Here is an 18,315-nt window from a genome sequence, read left to right as displayed (position 1 = left end):
AGAAGTCCAAGGAATTGTCCGTAGACCTCCGAGACAGGATTGTATCAAGGCACTGATCTGGGGAAGGGTACAGAAAAACTTCTGCAACTTTGAAGGTCCCAATAAGCACAGTGGCCTCAATCATCTGTAAATGGAAGAAGTTTGAAACCACCAAGAATCTTCTTGAGCGGGTCGCCCAGCCAAAATGAGCGCTCGAGAGAGAAGGGCCTTAGCAAGGGAGGTAACCAAGCCCCCAATGGTCACTCTGAAAGAGCTCCAGTGTTTCTCTGTGGAGAGAGAACCTTCAAGAAGAGCAACCATCTCTGCAGCACTCCACCAATCAGGCCTGTATGGTAGAGTGGCCACATGGAAGCCACTCCTCAGTAAAAGGCAAATGGCAGCCTGCTTGGACTCTCAGACCATAGAAACAAAACTCTCTGGTTTGATGAAACAAAGATTGAACTCTTTGGCCTGAATGCCAAGCGTCATGTTTGGAGGAAACCAGGCACCACTCCCCACCTGGCCAATACCATCCCTACAGTGAAGCATGGTGGTGGTAGCACCATGCTGTGGAGATGTTTTTCAGCGGCAGGAACTGGGAGACTAGTCAGGATCGAAGGAAAGATGAATGCAGCAATGTACAGAGACATCCTTGATGAACACCTGCTCCAGAGCACTCTGGACCTTAGACTGGGGCGACGGTTCATCTTTCAACAGAACAACGACCCTAAGCACACAGCCCTCATAACAAAGGTGTGGCTACGGCTAACTCTGTGAATATCCTGGAGTGGCTCAGACTTGAACCCAATTGAACATCTCTAGAGAGAATTGAAAATGGCTGTGCACCGACGCTCCCCAACCAACCTGATGGAGCTTGAGAGGCACTGCAAAGAAGAATGGGAGAAATTGCCCAAAAATAGGTGTGCCAAGCTTGTAGCATCATACGCAAAACGACTTGAGGCTGTAATTGGTGCTAAACGTGCTTCAACAAAGTATTGAGCAAAGGCTGGGAATACTTATGTACATGTGGTTTTTTTCATTTTTTATTTTTAATAAATTGCAAAGATTTCAAAACAAACTTCTTTCACGTTGTCATTATTGGGTATTGGTTGTAGAATGTTGAGGAAAAAATGAATTTAATCCATTTTGGAAGAAGACTGTAACATAACAAAATGTGTCAAAAGTTAAGCACTGTGAATAGTTTCTGGATGTAGTGTATGCTGGTTCTACATATATTGGTCATAAATCACTGGTCACACCGCTGCGATTTAAAATCACACGATTTGTGTGCAATTTCAGAAGACTTTATTGCTACTTGTGAAGATCAATGATTTCTTGCAATTGGCAGTGCAATTTCCATTATATTCTATGTATGTGAAATCGCAACAAAACTGCAGAAATAGTAATGCAAGAACTACTTTAGAAATCGCATTGCAGCAAATTGCAAACGTTAAGACGCTGACATTCACCAGATGCGATCTCAATTCCCATATCACACTGGTATGTCCGGGCACTAAGGTGAGCGTGCACACCTGATGGTGAAGGAGCACAGTGGTGTAGTATATTGAAGATTCATGGGTGTCATATTAATTGAAGGTCTACCTATCCTTTTTGAGAAGTGGGATTATCTTATACATTTGGATCCAACACATAGGGATGGGCTCACTGTCTTTGGATTTTTTTTTAACTATATGAGCTGTATATTTATCTTCTACTTATTCTAGTACACCTTTTGTTTTTACTTGCATGTGTGTTAGTAGGACAGCATGTTGGTATTTATATGTCTTTGATTTACGTATACATACATATGCTTTATATAGTAGGGTAGCACTGTGTTGATATACATACTTTTGCATACCTGGTATTAGTGATTATATTGTGTCACATTGTCATACTGTGCTAGTAGGGCAGCAAGTTGTTTATGTTTTATTTATGCCTTATAGATCCTGGTGGCACTGTGTTGATATATTTATTTTACATAATTTTATATCTTCTATCACATTTTTATTGGGGAAGGTATTAGCAATCCAGCATTGTTTTCATTCATTTTTGACATTTTTTTTTCGATGTGGGAATACATTTGGGTGTGTGCTCAGCTTAAATTGGCAATTCTTATCATTTAGATATTTTTTGAGATTAAATTCTTTTTTCTCAGGCTCACATCATTGCTTGTCCCAGCTTGATACTCTACACTAGTGGTCTCCAAACTGCAGCCCTTTGCTTGCTTTTATCTGTCCCTTGGGGCACTATTTCTCCCACTGATACCAACAATAGGGAATTATTCTTCCTACTAACATCAGTGATGGGGTATTATTCTTCCTACTGACATCAGTGATGGGGCACTATTTCTTCCATTGACACCAATGATGGCTCACTATTCTTCCCACTCATACCAATGATGGAGCACTATTCCTCTCACTGACACCAATGATGGAGCACTATTCCTCTCACTGACACCAATGATGGGGCACTATTCCTTCCCTTTATACCAACAATGGGGCATTATTTTTCTCACTAATGCCAATGATGGGGCATTATTTTTCTCACTAATGCCAATGATGGGGCATTATTTACTCCCATTAATGCAAGGGCACTTTCTACTTACAGTGGCCACAGTCCAGCCTCCTCAAAGTCTGACAGACAGTAAACTGGCCCTTTTTGTTTAGAAGCTCATGCTCTACACCATACAAATAAGACCATGTGAGCCACACACCCATTCTAGTCCCAAAAAAAAAACCTTTATTTAGACCACCTGGATTTCTTGCACAAAGCTTAGCACACCTTCCTTAGAGAGGAACTGGACCTCACCAGTTTTGTGATTATGTACTTCAAACTGCGGTGAACTGTCCAAAGCCTTTTTGCCCACTATAATTATATATGGATAGCCCATTATATGGGCTTCCCTTAACCTTTTTCCTATAGTCAAATGGTCCCGATTATCTAGAACTACCTCATCTCTCAAATGATGGACTGAACATAAAACGTCATAGAGCTTATCTGCTACTGGTAATGCTGCAATCTCTTTGCTTCCTTTTTTGGGGAAAATTAAACAGATCTGATATGGGGCAATTAGACCCGGCCAGTGAACATCCTCCTCAGTGGAAAGGACTTCTATAGATGCTGCCAAAAGTCTTGATATGCCAACGCCATAACATCCCATTTGTGCAATGGTGGGTTTGCTCTGTGAATCATAACAGACTGCATTAAACATAAGTGAGTATTTGGTTCCCAGGTAGAATGTGTGCCTAATCTCAATGCCTTTGCTCTCCACCAATTTTCCTGAACATACCGGACAGTCCTCCTCCTCGACTTTCAATGTCTCCACATTTGCTGCAAAGTCACAACTTCCACACAACATTAACCTGTCTTCGCCAATGCTGGCAAGTAGGTGGAATCAATGTGTATCTGCCTGTACTTTCACATACTGTAGGCCAAGAGTGTGGAAAATCTTGCAGTAAGCGTTGCACATGTTGTTGTACGTTTGGTAGGCAGCTTCTTCAGTCATGTCAAACGTATACAGTTGTGTTCAAAATAATAGCAGTCAGACATCACTAACCAGATCAATCACTGTTTTTGGTAGAAATGATACTTCTACATGGCAAATAATTTACTAGCAGGTGTAGTAGACTAATAGAAATCCAACAGACCCAACAGTCATGACATGGATGCTGCTGATTCTGTGTAATTGAATCACTAATTGAAAGGGGCATGTTCAAAATAATAGCAAAATAATAGCAGTGTGGAGTTCTATTAGTGAGGTCATTCATTCTTTGAAAAACAGGTGGCAATTATTGCCCTTATTTAAAGAAGGAAGGCAGCAAATGTTGTACATGCTGGTTACAGTGCATTTCTCTCTGAAATTCTGAGGAAAATGGGTCGTTCCAGACATTGTTCAGAAGAACAGCGTACTTTGATTAAAAATTGATTGGAGAGGGGAAAACATATAAAAGAAGTGCAGAAAATGATAGGCTGCCCAGCTAAAATGATCGCAAATGCTTTAAAATGGCAAGCAAAACCTGAAAGACGTGGAAGAAAGCAAAAAACTACCATTCGAATGGATAGAAGAATAGCCAAAATGGCAAGGACTCAGCCAACAATCAGCTCCAGGAAGATCAAAGAAGGTGTAAAGTTACCTGTGAGTACTGTTACAATTAGAAGACGCCTACGTGAAGCCAAGCTATCTGCAAGAAGCCCCCGCAAAATCCCACTGTTGAAAAAAAACACATGTGCTGAAGAGGTTACAATTTGCCAAAGAGCACATTGACTGGTCTAAAGAGATATGGCGCAACATTTTGTGGACTGTAAGTAAGATTGTTCTTTTTGGGTCTAGTGGCCGGAGACAGTTTGTCAGACGACCCCCAAACACTGAATTCAAGTCACAGTACACTGTGAAGACAGTGAAGCATGGTTGCGCAAGCATCATGATATGGGGATGTTTCTCATACTACGGTGTTGGGCCTATTTATCGCATACCAGGGATCATGGATCAGTTTGAATACATCAGAATACTTGAAGAGGTCATGCTGCCTTATGCTGAAGAGGAAATGCCCTTGAAATGGGTGTTCCAACAAGACAAGGACCCAAAACACACCAGTAAACGTGCAACATCTTGGTTCCAGACCAACAAGATTGACGTTATGGAGTGGCCAGCCCAATCCCCGGATCTTAAGCCATAGAAAACTTGTGGGGTGACATCAAAAATGCAGTTTCTGAGGCAAAACCAAGAAATAGAGAAGAACTGTGGAATGTAGTCCAATCATCCTGGGCTGGAATACCTGTTCACAGGTGCCAGAAGTTGGTTGACTCCATGCAACACAGATGTACAGCAGTTCTCAGAAACAGTGCCTACACAACTAAATATTCATTAAGTGATTCAAAGGAAAGCAAAATTTTCAAACATTTTTCAGTTTATATAGTGAATGTTTGAGTTTGTAAAAAAGAATACAAACACTGCTATTTTTTTGAACAGTCTAATATTCACTTTTCTTCCATTTTTTTAGAGGAACAACACAAATTTGATATATTTTTCTTCATGTTTTGATTTGGAATAGAATGTGTAGTGTTCCCAATGCATTTGTGTGTATGGAAATAAAAGCTATTAGAAGGATTTTGAGCTTTATTCACTTTTTTCAACACACTGCTATTATTTTGAACACAACTGTACATGTCCTTCATGTAAAACTCCCTGCCACGCAGCAAGCCAAAGCATGGCCTCTTCTCATCTCTAAATTTCCGAGTAATCTGGTAGAGCAGCAGAGGAAGCTGTTTTTGGCTAATGCCCCCTTCTGTGGCAACAAGTTGGGTAACAGACTCTTCATGTGTTGGCCCCAAGCAGTATTCCTGGTTGTGTCTGTCCATCAGACAGAACAGTTCCTTTGCAACTAAATCCCAGCGTCCACTTTGTCTCCAAAGCGCAGCAGAGCAAAGAGTGGTCATGTCCATCTTCTGTCCTCCAATCTCTTGCATGGCATGATCGACAAGGCGAATTAGCTTCTCCATGGCTCGTACTGTGTATGGCATGTAATGGAAACAGCCAGGGCTAGAGGGATGTATTAAGCCAGCTTTTGTCATGAGTCTTTGACTCCTGCTGGTGGGCTCATTGGATTTTTGCTGCAGTTCTGAAGAACTTTCTTTCCACAGATTTCCTGGATTATAAATCTTAGAGATTAAGTGGTGCCTTCTTTCACCCGCATTGTGGCAATAATATCTGCTGGCCACAAGGTGGGAAAATGATATTCTCAGCAGTCTCACCATTGTGGGTTCCCTGTGAAAGACAAGCATAACATTTAATTTTGCTATTTCTCAGCACAGTATACAATTCATGTTTTTGCAGCTACAAAGTTTACGCCTAAAATGTAAACTGAACTCCGAGAGCTAAACACCACAGTCCAAAAACATATACTGAACTTGCTTGCCTGCCGAAGGATGTGTAATTCTGCCCTATCTTTTGATCCAGGCATATATCAGAGCTAGTTCCTTAACTTCTGCTGCAGCAGCACTGCTTAAAGTGGTTTTAAACCTCAGAAATGAAACATGAACAAATCACATCCTTCTATAGTGTGTACTTGCCTCTGTCCAAAGCACTGAGTGTGATTCCTCTCTGTTGACTCGTTCCTCAGTTATTAGCAGTCACTTCTGACAGGTTTTCCCGACCCCAAGAGATACAAAAGTGATGGGGAGTAAAGCTTCGGCACACAGCCTGTGATTCATATCCTTAGCTCTGCATGTTTTCTGTGTGCTGTGTGAAGGGGGATGTGTCCCTTCCCTACAATCAGGATTCAGGGCTCTATTCACTGAGATCTGCAATGTGAGACTTCAGATCCCCACTGATAGCGCTGAGAAAAAAATTATTTAATCGGTGTGTTTTTAGAACAATCTACAGAAGAGAGGGCTGAAAATGAGCAAGTACAACTTGTGTAGGAGGATTGGTTTCATCTTGGTGTATCATCTGAGGTCAGTCACTTCATGGAAGGGTTTTCAACCGCTTTAATCATGAACATAATCCCTGCCTGCTGATTGGATAATGAAGGCACAGCAGCAGAATAATGATCTCACCTCTGTGTTCCTCTATAACATGTTCCCAAAGATGAACTTATCCTTTAACCTTAACCACTTCCTGTCTGGCCTATTGCAAAATGGCGATTGGGTGGGACTTTTGTCGATCTGGGTTGACATCTTCCCGAAACATGTCATGCGGGCACGATCTGTTAACGTGTGACAGATCACTGTGCTGGGCCGCTGCTGTTACCATGTGATTGCTGTGACCAATCACAGCAGATCACACGACAATTGTAAACAATCAATGGCTTTGATTTTGCGTGGGCACGATAGCCCATTCATTTGAATGGACTCCCGTGCCCCGGGACATGCAGGGAAGAAGTCCCTGCACTTCTTCGGAAACCGCAGCTCACACAGGAATCTCAGTTCCCAATGTCGTCCCAATTTCTAGTGCGGGCAGCGTGCCATTAGAATTAATTGCACCCGTCCGCGGGTCTGCATTCTTCTGTGTGGGTGATGCAGCTCCATGGATTTTTGTGTGGATCCGCAGCGGCACCACCCGCACATATGTGAACCAAGCCTTAAGGAAGAGATACCAGCAGAGGTGTGTTCTATTGACCTTAGTAGTAGATGCCAAATGTTGTATTCCTACAAGCTCCAGTGATGGAAATACAACCAAGAAATATCACTAGTCCAATAAATCCTTTTTTGAATGTTAATAAATATAATACACAGAGTTAGTTTTAAAACCCAGAACAAATATTTGAACATTGCGTTTGCTGTTTATTTTATAGATCTCATTGGAAGAGAAAAGGAGCTGGTATTTCACAATGGCCTCTCTCTGTATGCGGTAAGTCACTTCCAAGTAAGACTACATTTTGGTATGGGTGGGTTGGTTCCATAGCAAATGTAGGATCTAGCTTGTAAAAAGATTCCAAGACATCGAGTAAGTGTACCTTGTGGAGTCATTTTGGAGGGCCTGGTATTCCATAGTTGGCACAACCAATATGCCAGGTCTTTGTGACTAGTATTTTGCAGGGGAGTATGGGGGCGGGGGGGAGGGGGGATATATGAATTTAGAGCTATAGGTAAATGTTTTCTTAGAGGGTACCTCAGGTTTTGGGCTCCCAGGTCAGAAAAACTACAAGAAGTTTTCAGTGCCTGATTTTGACTTTTAGGCCCGACTTCACACCTATGCATTTCAGGAAATTACATCAGCATGCAGTACTTTGTGTGATGTGTTGCAATGTCATTAATTTAGAATGGCACCCCAACACACATGTACAGTAGTCTCCAAGCTACTTACATGCCATGCATTGTAGTGCACTGCGTTAACATGCTGTAAAGTTCTTTCATTGCTATGCTTTGACGGCCCATTCTAAATAAAAATAGGATGCCTTAAAGAATATGTAAACCCAACATTTCATATTACTGATACGTGCCTGCTGTACCATGTACATGTGTGAAAAGGTATCCTGTTCTCTTTGTATTGCTTCCTTTGCATAAAATTCCTGGTGTTCCTGCCAGTCCCTCTGCTTTCCTATTAAAAACTGACTACACTAGGCATGAGAGCACAGCGTGGTCAGCTTTCTAGCTGTGCTGGGAACTGAGCTGCCTGCTCTCCTCCAATGATCAGACTTGTCCTGTACCCCCCCTCCCCTGCACAACCATTCACTGAGAAGATCAGTGTGATGCTGTTTCTCCTTTCCCACCTCTCTGTGCAGCTGAGAACAGACAGCATGTGATCACTTATAAAAAAGAGAAAGAAAGATATTTGTTTTTTTATATCTATACACAAATGTTTTGCCTTTCATTTCAATTGTAAATTGAGTTTACAAGGTGAGGGTTTACATATACTTTAACACTATGCATGTTAACATGACTAATACTACACAATGAAGCCAAAATAAACTTGTATTTTAAATCAGCTAAATACATGCCAGAGCATCAAAAAAGGTGTACAAAGTCTTACAAATATTTTCTTTAGATAACAGTCACAGCCTACGCAGAAAGGTCTGGTCCCTGGTAGCATGCTGTAGGGAAAAAAAACTCTTGCATGCTGCCTGAAAGCAGTGGGCAAAGCCCCTGCAAAGTCACAGCTAGCACTTTCCCATCAGCAGGGAGCATGAGCTTTGCTGATTTTAGAACTTTATTTCTGACTCAATAGGGGGAACGTTGGACATCCGCAGAGAGACCACTGCTTCTACACAGAGAGCAAAGGGCATGTTCTGTAATATGCTCACAGGGGAGATGCTCTTGTGCTCAGGCTGTAATTACCTTACAGAAAAAAAAACCAAAGCAGGATGGGCTGTACACCATTTTCATTGATGCACCTGGAACATCATTTAGGTCATTTACACTGAAGGCTTATCTGGGCTTTAAAATGTATGCAGTAATGCACTGCAACAGAATGGACAAGTGTGAAGTCTCAATACCCGATTTACACACCCAGCCACTAGGCTGTACTGTAATCATTGCCATTTGCTGGAGGAGATTGGTGCAGTCACATAGTATTTAAAGGTTCTAGGACTCTGAAAGCAAAGTTCATATTAGTGCTTATTGATTATACTTCCTGATATAAACTCATTTTAATTTTAATTATTTTGCAGTATTTTTAATAGAGTATTTCCATTTTTAGGTTGGATGAAATCTTCTTGAAAAAACTAGAACCTGAACAAAGCCGACTGTTATTTTTTAACAAAGCATTGATGCTGCTCCGTGAAGCTGTGAAGTCCTCCCAAAGTCATTACAGAGGTAGTGGGAGCTTTGTCTGTCTCACAATGGACACAGTGTCTGTTATGACAGCGGCAGGTTTCTCTTTATATAGATCCTTTTGTTGTGTTACATTAGGCTATTTGAGGTCAGATTAATTCTTTCTTTCAGTATAACAAAACCAAACCTCCAACTGATAACAGAATTTACACAGACAAGGGCAGTCAGGGCTGGTGAGGTGGAGTGGTCAGGCAGGCTGAGCCCACAGCAGGGATTTCCTCAGGGCGTGGGGTCTAAGTCCCAGCCTGCTGTTCACCAGGGCCCCTGATGGTGGGTATGGACTTGGTGCAGACTGGAACCAGTGATCCGTGTGGGATGGATGGATCGTCGGGTGAAGTGAGCGTAGTCAGGCAGGCCAGGTCGGTATCGTGCGGGCAGCGAGGTACAAGGAGCAGGCGGAAGCGGAGTCAGGAATAGCCGAGGTCAGGACAGGCAGAGTTCATGCAGAATCAGGATTAAGCAGGATCAGGAAGGAAGCAGGCAGGGTACAGAGGCTCATGGGAAACATACACCAAGGCCCTGAACACAGGCCTGGCCATTCCTTAAATACACCTGTGTAATCAGTTTCAGGTGCTGGCTCATTGTAGGAGTGAGCCTCTGGTTGCTGAGAGCACCCGCTGGCCAGCCCTGGTACTGCAGCCAACAAGGCAGGTGCGTCCCACCACTATTGGTGAGTCCATTCCTGACAGATCTCTTGTTAAGCATGATGAATAGACTGGTTCCAGAAAAGGCGCTGAAGCGCCCACATTGGAGACCATCCTGGGATGGGAACAGTTTGGGTACATATATATACAGTAGCAATCACATTTGAGCCTCATTTAGGAGCGTGTCAAAAGGGAATTGTCTATTTTGGCTCACAGTAAACTTTTTTTTATCCAATTATCATATTTGAATGCAGGTTTTAATTTGATTTGTTCCTATAGAACAGGGGTCTCCAAGCTATAGCCCACAGGTTGGATGTGGCCCTTTGCCTGCCTTTATTTGGCCCTTGGAGCATTATTCATTCCACTGATATAAGGCACTATTCCTTCCACTGACACCAAAGATGGAGCACTATTCCTCTAACTGATACTAACAATTGGGTATTATGCCTCCCGCGGACACCAGAGATGGGGAATTAATACTCCCACTGCACATAATATAATTTTATATTCATTGTATATTGAATATTCATTTGTAAAGTTGATCCAGGGAATATCTGATTGCCTCTTAATGGATCAGGAAGGAATTTTTTTCCCCACTTGAGCAAATCGGACCATGCTTTATTGGGTTTTATGCCCTGCCTCTGGATCAACTGCAGGTATTGGATAGTGTATATAAAGGATTTCTATTTGTGTGTGTGTTGTGTTTTTTGTTTTCTGCTGGTTGAACATGATGTATCTTTGTTCAACCAGATTAACTATGTAACCAATGATGGGGCGCTATTCCTTCCACTGATACCAATGATACATAGTTTTTTTTTACTCCCACTGACCACCAAGCCTGTGCCATTATTTACTCCTACTGGCCACAGTCCACCCCCATAAAGTTTGAAGCACAGTAAACTGGCCCTTTGTTTTGAAAGTTTGGAGACCCCTGCAGCCAATGAAAATGTATGCAAAGTGCAACAGTGAACTTCACTTTTTTGGTCCCTCTTGGGGGGGGGGTTGTAAAATGGTAAAATATGGGTAGTTGAGCCACAGTTTTACCACCTGACTGCCCACCTAAAGCCTACCATACAGCAGGAGCAGTGCCTGTCAACCTTAGGACAAGTTTGTTGTCCCTTGTGACAACAATACCCCTCTCCTCTATCTTATGGAAGACAGGGGGAAGTGTCTGTAGTCCTGTCTTAAAGTGACAACACTGCTGCATAGATACTGTAGAGTGATTGAATGTTGTCACCCTAGAACAGAAAGTTTATTGCTGGCAGGATCACAAGCTGAAAATAAAGGGAAAAGCCTTGAAAATACAAGCACAGCTAAGGATGTGGTGAAGTTCTTCCACAACCATTACAGAGTTAGTGTGAGCAGCTTTGTCTCTCTTACAATGGACACAGTGTCTGTTGTGACAGCAGAAGATTTCTGTTTGTATAGAACCTTTTGTTATGTTGTATATATATATATATTTCTTTGAGGTCAGATGAATTCTTTCTTTCATACTTTCCATTCATACAGTATTATCTAGTTGATCTCTTCTCAAAGTGGTTCTGAAGTCTAAGCAGTTTGTAACCTTGAAGTGATACTTAACACACAATATTGGATTTACATGATCCCTTCTCTTTAAGTATATGGATGATGACACTACACTTATTTTAATAAAAACACTGTGACCACAATTATACCCACTAATGCGAATCGCACTTCAGAAGGCAAAGCTTGTATGAATGAGCCCTTAGATCTTCAAAATTAACCTATGCTTGCCCGATGTAGCACAGGAGATGAACGTGAGAGAAATTTGTTCTTTTAACCATAATAATTATGTAAATATTGTATACTATACATTATCCAGCATGCAACCCATACATGGCCCAAAGAACTCTAGGTGTGTTGACACTACTGCAGATATCAGAGTTCTTTCTACACCCGCAACCAAAGTGGGCTGCTCTTTAACCCCTTGGCACCGGCGCCTCCTGACCCTTTAAGGGTTTCAGAAGTCGGGAGGCGGGGCGGGGTTTTAGGGTCATGTGACCGCCATGATTCGCAGTCACATGATCGGGAAAGGTCCCGATCGAAAGAGGAGAACGGGACCTTTCCGTGAGTAACAGACATGTGTGCTGGTAGAGCGCAGGGCGCACGCTCTCAGCACATATGTTTTTCTTAATTGCACGCAAATGCGCGGCCGCTTGGCGTCAAGGCCCAGATGTCGGGAGGCCGCACATTTGCATGCAGCCGGCGCCAAGAGGTTAAAAATGTGCAGGGCTCATAGTCCAAAAGCACCATATTATTTTCCTATTGCTGCATTTTCTTAAAATGGAGCAGGAACTTATTTCCTGCATGAAACGCAGGCACAGCAGCCAATTCAGTGCCCGTTCGCATATATGCGGATTGGATGCAGTTTGAACGGCATCTAATCCGCATGACATGTGGAAACACATTGCTTCCTATGGTGCCTGTTCACATATGTCCGGTGCACTGGTGGTGCAGATTCAGTGCAGTTTTAAAGAGTCCTGTACAATTTCTGAGCAGTGCAGTCTGGTACAGGTGTGGATTACAGGCTATTGACTTCTACGGGAACCGTTTCTAAACCGCATATGTGTGAACAGCTAATCCTGTCCTGAACCTGACGTGAACAATTACTGTATCAATTAGCTGTGAAACCTGAGCTTCAATCCGCACCACATGTGTGAATCAGCTCTCAAATTAATGGGCTACCGTGCTTGTGCAAATGGGGCTTGAAGAGCTGCAATAATGTGAACCTAGCCTTAGGATGGATCACTGTCAAAAAATGGATTGTTGTTGTATTAAGTCGACAAAAACATTCATACTTGTGCAGAGATGTTTGTGAGCTGCTGCAGCCATGCCTGGAACCTGCTGCTTATTAGTTTTACAATGTGTAGGTCAGTGACACTATGAAGGTACAATGAGTTGTCATATGTTTTTTACACATAGTTCTAATTCTTGTTTAGCTTTGTCCTGGTGCTACATTGGGATGATGCTGGAAAAACAACAAACATTCTCCATCACGCCGATGGGACTGCTTTAGCAAGGTTTGATGAATATGGTTTTCTAAATTTTATGTATTTATATTCAAATTCCAATTTTTTTTGTTCCTTTATCTTGGTTTGGTTTGCAAAGAGAAGGACAAGAGATTTTCAACACTCAACAAAATCTAAAAGTGGAATTCCAGGCTATAGCCTAAACCTCTGAACCTGTAAAATGAGCCCTTCACCATTAACTGCCAAACACCCCTCTCCAACGCTTACCACCAAGTATCAGTCCATCCAAAATGATTTCAGCTTTTCATAGACACTAGACAGCTGAACCACCTGAGAGCTTCTTAAGCTGGGTACACACTGAGAGAAAATCAGATGAAAAATTACGAGGAACGATCATTCGATTATCTTATAGCCCAAAAGGCTTCATCTATAAGTAAAATATCTTTTTTGGGCAGCACAGTGGCTAACTTCCACCTGGCAGTACTAGGGTCATCGGTTCGAATCCCAACCATGGCACCACCTGTCAGGAGTTTGCATGTTCTCCCTGTGCCTGCGTGGGTTTCCTCCGGCTACTGCGGTTTCCTCCCACCCTCCTAAGACATGCTGGCAGGTTAATTGGATCCTGTTTAAATTGGCCCTAGTATGTATACGTATGAATGTAAGTTAGGGACCTTAGATTGTACACTCCTTGAGGGTTTGGGACTGATGTGAATGTACAATATATGTATGTAAAGTGCTGTGTAAATTGAAGGTGCTATATAAGTATATGAAATTTATAAATAGCGTACACACAACTTTCTACATCTGATTCAGACTTTCCAAGCAAAAATTTCCAAATGGACAAACTCCAAATTTTTTTTCTTACAGAACTAATGATTTTTGTTTCATGCGTTCTGTTTTCATATCAGAAAAATGGGATATGAAAGACTGCACATGATCATAAATAAACAACAAAAAAAAGCCTTTGACGTTTGAGAATTTTCATACAATTAAAACCAATCCTTAGTTTTGACTTGCTGTGAAACATCGAGGAAAACCAGAAGATCATTTGTCCAGTTTTCTTATAGTGCATACTGGGCTTTAGGCAGGCCATACATGATCATTTTTTTTTCCGTTCAACCAGCTCGTTGAGCGAAAAATAAAAAAAATGATCTGATTCCCCAGTCCACACATTCGAAAAGGATGGGGGAGTCACACCCACTGAGCTATTGTACAGGTGAAACTCAAAAAATTAGAATATAGAATAAAAATATAAATAGAATAGAATATCGTGCAAAAGTTCATTTATTTCAGTAATGCAAACTAATATTTGAGACTCATTACATGCAAAGCAAGATAGGTCAAGCCGTGATTTGTTATAATTGTGATGATTATGGCTTACAGCTCATGAAAACCCCAAATCCACAATCTCCAAAAATTAGAATATTGTGAAAAGGTGCAATATTCTCGGCTCAAAGTGTCCCACTCTAATCCGCTAATTAAGCCATAACACCTGCAAAGGGTTAGTGAGCCTTTAAATTGTCTCTCAGTCTGGTTCAGTAGGATTCACAATCATGGGAAAGACTGCTGACCTGACAGTTGTGCAGAAAACCATCATTGACACCCTCCATAAGGAAGGAAAACCTCAAAAGGTAATTGAAAAAGAAGTTGGATGTCCCCAAAGTGCTGTATCAAAGCACATTAATAGAAAGTTATGTGGAAGGGAAAAGTGTGGAAGAAAAAGGTGCACAAGCAGCAGGGATGACCGCAGCCTGGAGAGGATTGTCAGGAAAAGGCCATTCAAAAGTGTTGGGGACTTTCACCAGGAGTGGACTGAGGCTGGAGTCAGTGCATCAAGAGCCACCACACACAGACGGATCCTGGACATGGGCTTCAAATGTTGTATTCCTGTTGTCAAGCCGCTCCTGAACAACAAACATCAGAAGCGTCTTACCTGGGCTAAAGAAAAACAGACCTGGTCTGTTGCTCAGTGTGATTTGGGGAGCCATGTCATCTGCTGGTGTTGGTCCACTGTGCTTCATTAAGTCCAGGGTTAACGCAGCCGTCTACCAGGAGATTTTGGAGCACTTCATGCTTCCTTCCGCAGACGAGCTTTATGGGGATGCTGACTTCATTTTCCAGCAGGACTTGGCACCTGCTCATGTCAGGATCGCAAGATCGCCACCACCAACATGCGACAATCTCACGATCGCGACGTCCAATATGTCACTGTCGCAGCGTCAGACCCCAGACCTTCTCACCAAACTGGTGACCAAAGGACTAGCCAATCTACAACCGCGATGTGACGTGCGTAACAATGCCACGCCCAGCTGCACCTTGCACAACGATTTTCCAGCTAATGGATACAGATTGATGTACCGACAGCCTGAGCGATTGTTACTGGGTGGGGTTAATTATGCAACTAACCCGCCACACTGCCACCACCTCCTTCTTGTACAGAGAAAGAAGAAACTCGCGTTTTCAGTTATAACACTATATTGATTGAAATAATCGTCTGTATAAAGCGGTCCGCAGGCCGGTTATAGAGGTTTAAACAAACAGTAGCGTCTCTTCAAAGGCAGGGATTCGTAAATTGCAATTAAGAGCTGAAGAAACAGTTCAACACTTTCAGAAAGAAAGATTTATTACTAAAAGAGTCACACAGGTGCAATAAAATTATTTACAGAGAAGATGTAACTAAGATATATATACCCACATGGGTGCCAATACCAGAACCCTAAGACCAAAAGAAGGGTCCCGATGCCTGCACCCTCAGACCCCTAGAAGAGTCTCACTGCCAGAACCCTCAGACCCCTAGAAGGGTTCCGATGCCTGCACCCTCAGACCCCTAGAAGGGTCCCGATGCCTGCACCCTCAGACCTAAAGAAGGGTCCCGATGCCTGCACCCTCAGACCCCTAGAAGAGTCCAGATGCCTGTACCCCAAGACCCCTAGAAGGGTCCCGATGCCTGCACCTTCAGTCCCCTGGAAGGGTACCGATGACTACACCCTCAGACCCCTGGAAGGGTCCCGATGCCTGCACCCTCAGACCCCTAGAATGGTCCCAATGCCTGAACCCTCAGAACCCACGTGGGTCCCAATGCCTGCACCCTCAGAACCAACGTGGGTCCAGATGCCTACCCCCCAGACCCCTTGAAAGGTCCCCATGACTGCACCCTCAAACCACTAGAAGGGACCCTAAGCCTGCACCCTAAGATCTCACGTGGATCCCGATACCTGCACCCTCAGACCCCTAGAAGGGTCCTGATGCCTGCACCCTCAGACCCAAAGAAGGGTCCCGTTTCCTGCAGCCTCAGACCCAAAGAAGGGTCCTGATTCCTGCACCCCCAGATCCAAATAAGGGTCCCGATGCCTACACCTCCAAACCCCACGTGGATCCTGATGCCTGCACCCTCAGACCCCTAGAAGGGTCCTGATGCCTGCACCCTCAGACCCCTAGAAGGGTCCCGATGCCTGCATCCTCAGAACACACGTGGGTCCCGATGCTTGCACCCTCAGACCCAAAGAAGGGTCTCGATGCCTGCACCCTCAGACCAAAAGAAGGGTCCCGATTCCTGCACCCTCAGACCCCTAGCAGGGTCTCTATGCCTACACCCCAAGACTTCACGTGGATCTCGATGCCTGCACCCTCAGACCCCTAGAAAGGTCCCGATACCTGCACACTCAGACCAACAAAAGGGTCTTGATGCCTGCACCCTCAGACCCAAAGAAGGGTCCTGATGGCTGCACCCTAAGACCCAAAGAAAAGTTCCGATGCCTACACCCTCAGACCGCTGGAAAGGTCCCGATCCCTGCACCCTCAGACCCAATAAAGGGTCCCAATGCCTGCACCCTGAGACCCAAAGAAAGGTACCGATGTTTGCACCCTCAGACCCAAAGAAAGGTCCCAATACCTGCAGCCTAAGACACAAAGAAGGGTCCCAATTCCTGCGCCCTCAGACCCCTAGCATGGTTCCGATGCCTACACCCCCAGACCCCATGTGGATCTCTATGGCTGCACCCTCAGACCCCACGTGGGTTCCAATGCCTTCACCCTCAGACCCCATGTGGGTCCCGATGCCTGCACCCTCAGACTCCTCTTGGGCCCTGATGCCTACACCCTCAGACCCCTAGTAGGGTCCCGATTCCTTTCACCCCCAGACCCTAAGAAGGATCCCGAGGCCTGCACCCTCAGATCCCAAAAAGGGTCCTGATGCCTGCACCCACAGACCCCACATGGGTCCTGATGTCTGCACCCTCAGACCCAAAGAAGGGTCCTGATGCCAGCATCTCCGACCCCACATGGGTCCAGATGCCTGCACCATAAGACCCAAAGAAGGATCCCGATATATGCACCCTAAGAACCAAAGAAGGGACCTGATGCCTGCATAATCAGACCCAAAGAAGGGTCCCGATGCCTGCATCCTCAGACTTAATGTGGGTCCCGATGCCTGATCCCCCAGAACCCTAGAAGAGTCTCGATGCCTGCACCCTTAGACTCCTCATGGGTCCCGATGCCTCAACCTCAGACCCCTAGAAGGGTCCCAATGCCTGCACCCTCAGACCCCTAGCAGGGACCTAATGCCTAAATCACCAGACCCAACGTGGGTACCGATGCCTGCACCCTCAGACCCCTAGAAAGGTCCCAATGCCTGCACCCTCAGACCCCGAGAAGGGACCTGAAGCCTGCACCCTCAGACCCCAAATGTGTCCCAATGCCTGCATCCTCAAACCACTAGAAGGGTCCCGATGCCTGCACCCTAAGACCCAAAGAAGGGTCTGGATGCCTGCACTCTCAGAACCTAAGAAGGGTCCCGATGCCTGCACCCTAAGACCCAAGGAAGGGTACCGATGCTTGCATCCTCAGACTCCTAGAGGGGTCCCAATCCCTGCACCTTCAGACCCCATGTGGGTCATAATGCGTGCACCCACAGACCCCTAGAAGGGTCCTGATGCCTGCACCCCCAGAACTCAAAAATGGTCCCTATACATGCACCCTAAGACCACTAAAAGGGTACCGATGCCTGCACCCTCAGACTCCTCGTAGGTCCTAATGCATGCACCCTCGGACCCCTAGAAGGGTCCCGATGCTTGCACCTTCAGAACCCTAGAAGGGTCCCGCTGCCAGAACCCTCAGAACACACGTGGGTCCTGATGCCTGCACCCTCAGACCCCTGGAAAGGTCCCGATGCCTGCACCCTCAGACCCAAAGAAGGTTCCCGATGCCTGTACCCTAAGACACAAAGAAGTATCCAGATGCCTGCACCCTCAGACCCAAAGTAGGGTCCCGATGCCTGCACCCTCAGGCCCAAAGAATGGTCCCGATGCCTGCACCCTCCGACCCAAAGAAGGGTTCTGATGCCTGCACTCTCAGACCCAAAGAAGGGTCCCGATTCCTGCACCCTAAGACCCCTAGAAGGGTCCCGATGCCTGCACCCTCAGACACCTAGAAGG

The 18,315-nt window shown here is 44.6% G+C and overlaps 1 pseudogene across 1 annotated transcript in view; it reads right to left on the bottom strand.

The window, feature by feature from the left end:
* Positions 1-2,695: 2,695 nt before the first annotated feature.
* The window catches only part of LOC149429322 (putative proline--tRNA ligase, mitochondrial), a 72,573-nt pseudogene continuing 56,953 nt past the window's right edge, over positions 2,696-18,315 (bottom strand). The window contains exons 2-3 of the transcript XR_016310498.1: positions 5,145-5,743; positions 2,696-3,498 (exon numbers count right to left, since the gene is read on the bottom strand). The product of XR_016310498.1 is annotated as a putative proline--tRNA ligase, mitochondrial (transcript). The remainder of the gene's footprint in view (positions 3,499-5,144; positions 5,744-18,315) is intronic.

This window comes from Staurois parvus, unplaced genomic scaffold (assembly GCF_062004578.1).
Source record: "Staurois parvus isolate SC_StPar_1 unplaced genomic scaffold, SC_StPar_1.0 ptg002753l, whole genome shotgun sequence".
In the NCBI taxonomy this organism is placed as follows: domain Eukaryota; kingdom Metazoa; phylum Chordata; class Amphibia; order Anura; family Ranidae; genus Staurois; species Staurois parvus.
The sequence above is the reverse complement of the archived record's forward strand: the minus strand, read 5'-3'. Positions and strand labels throughout refer to the sequence as shown.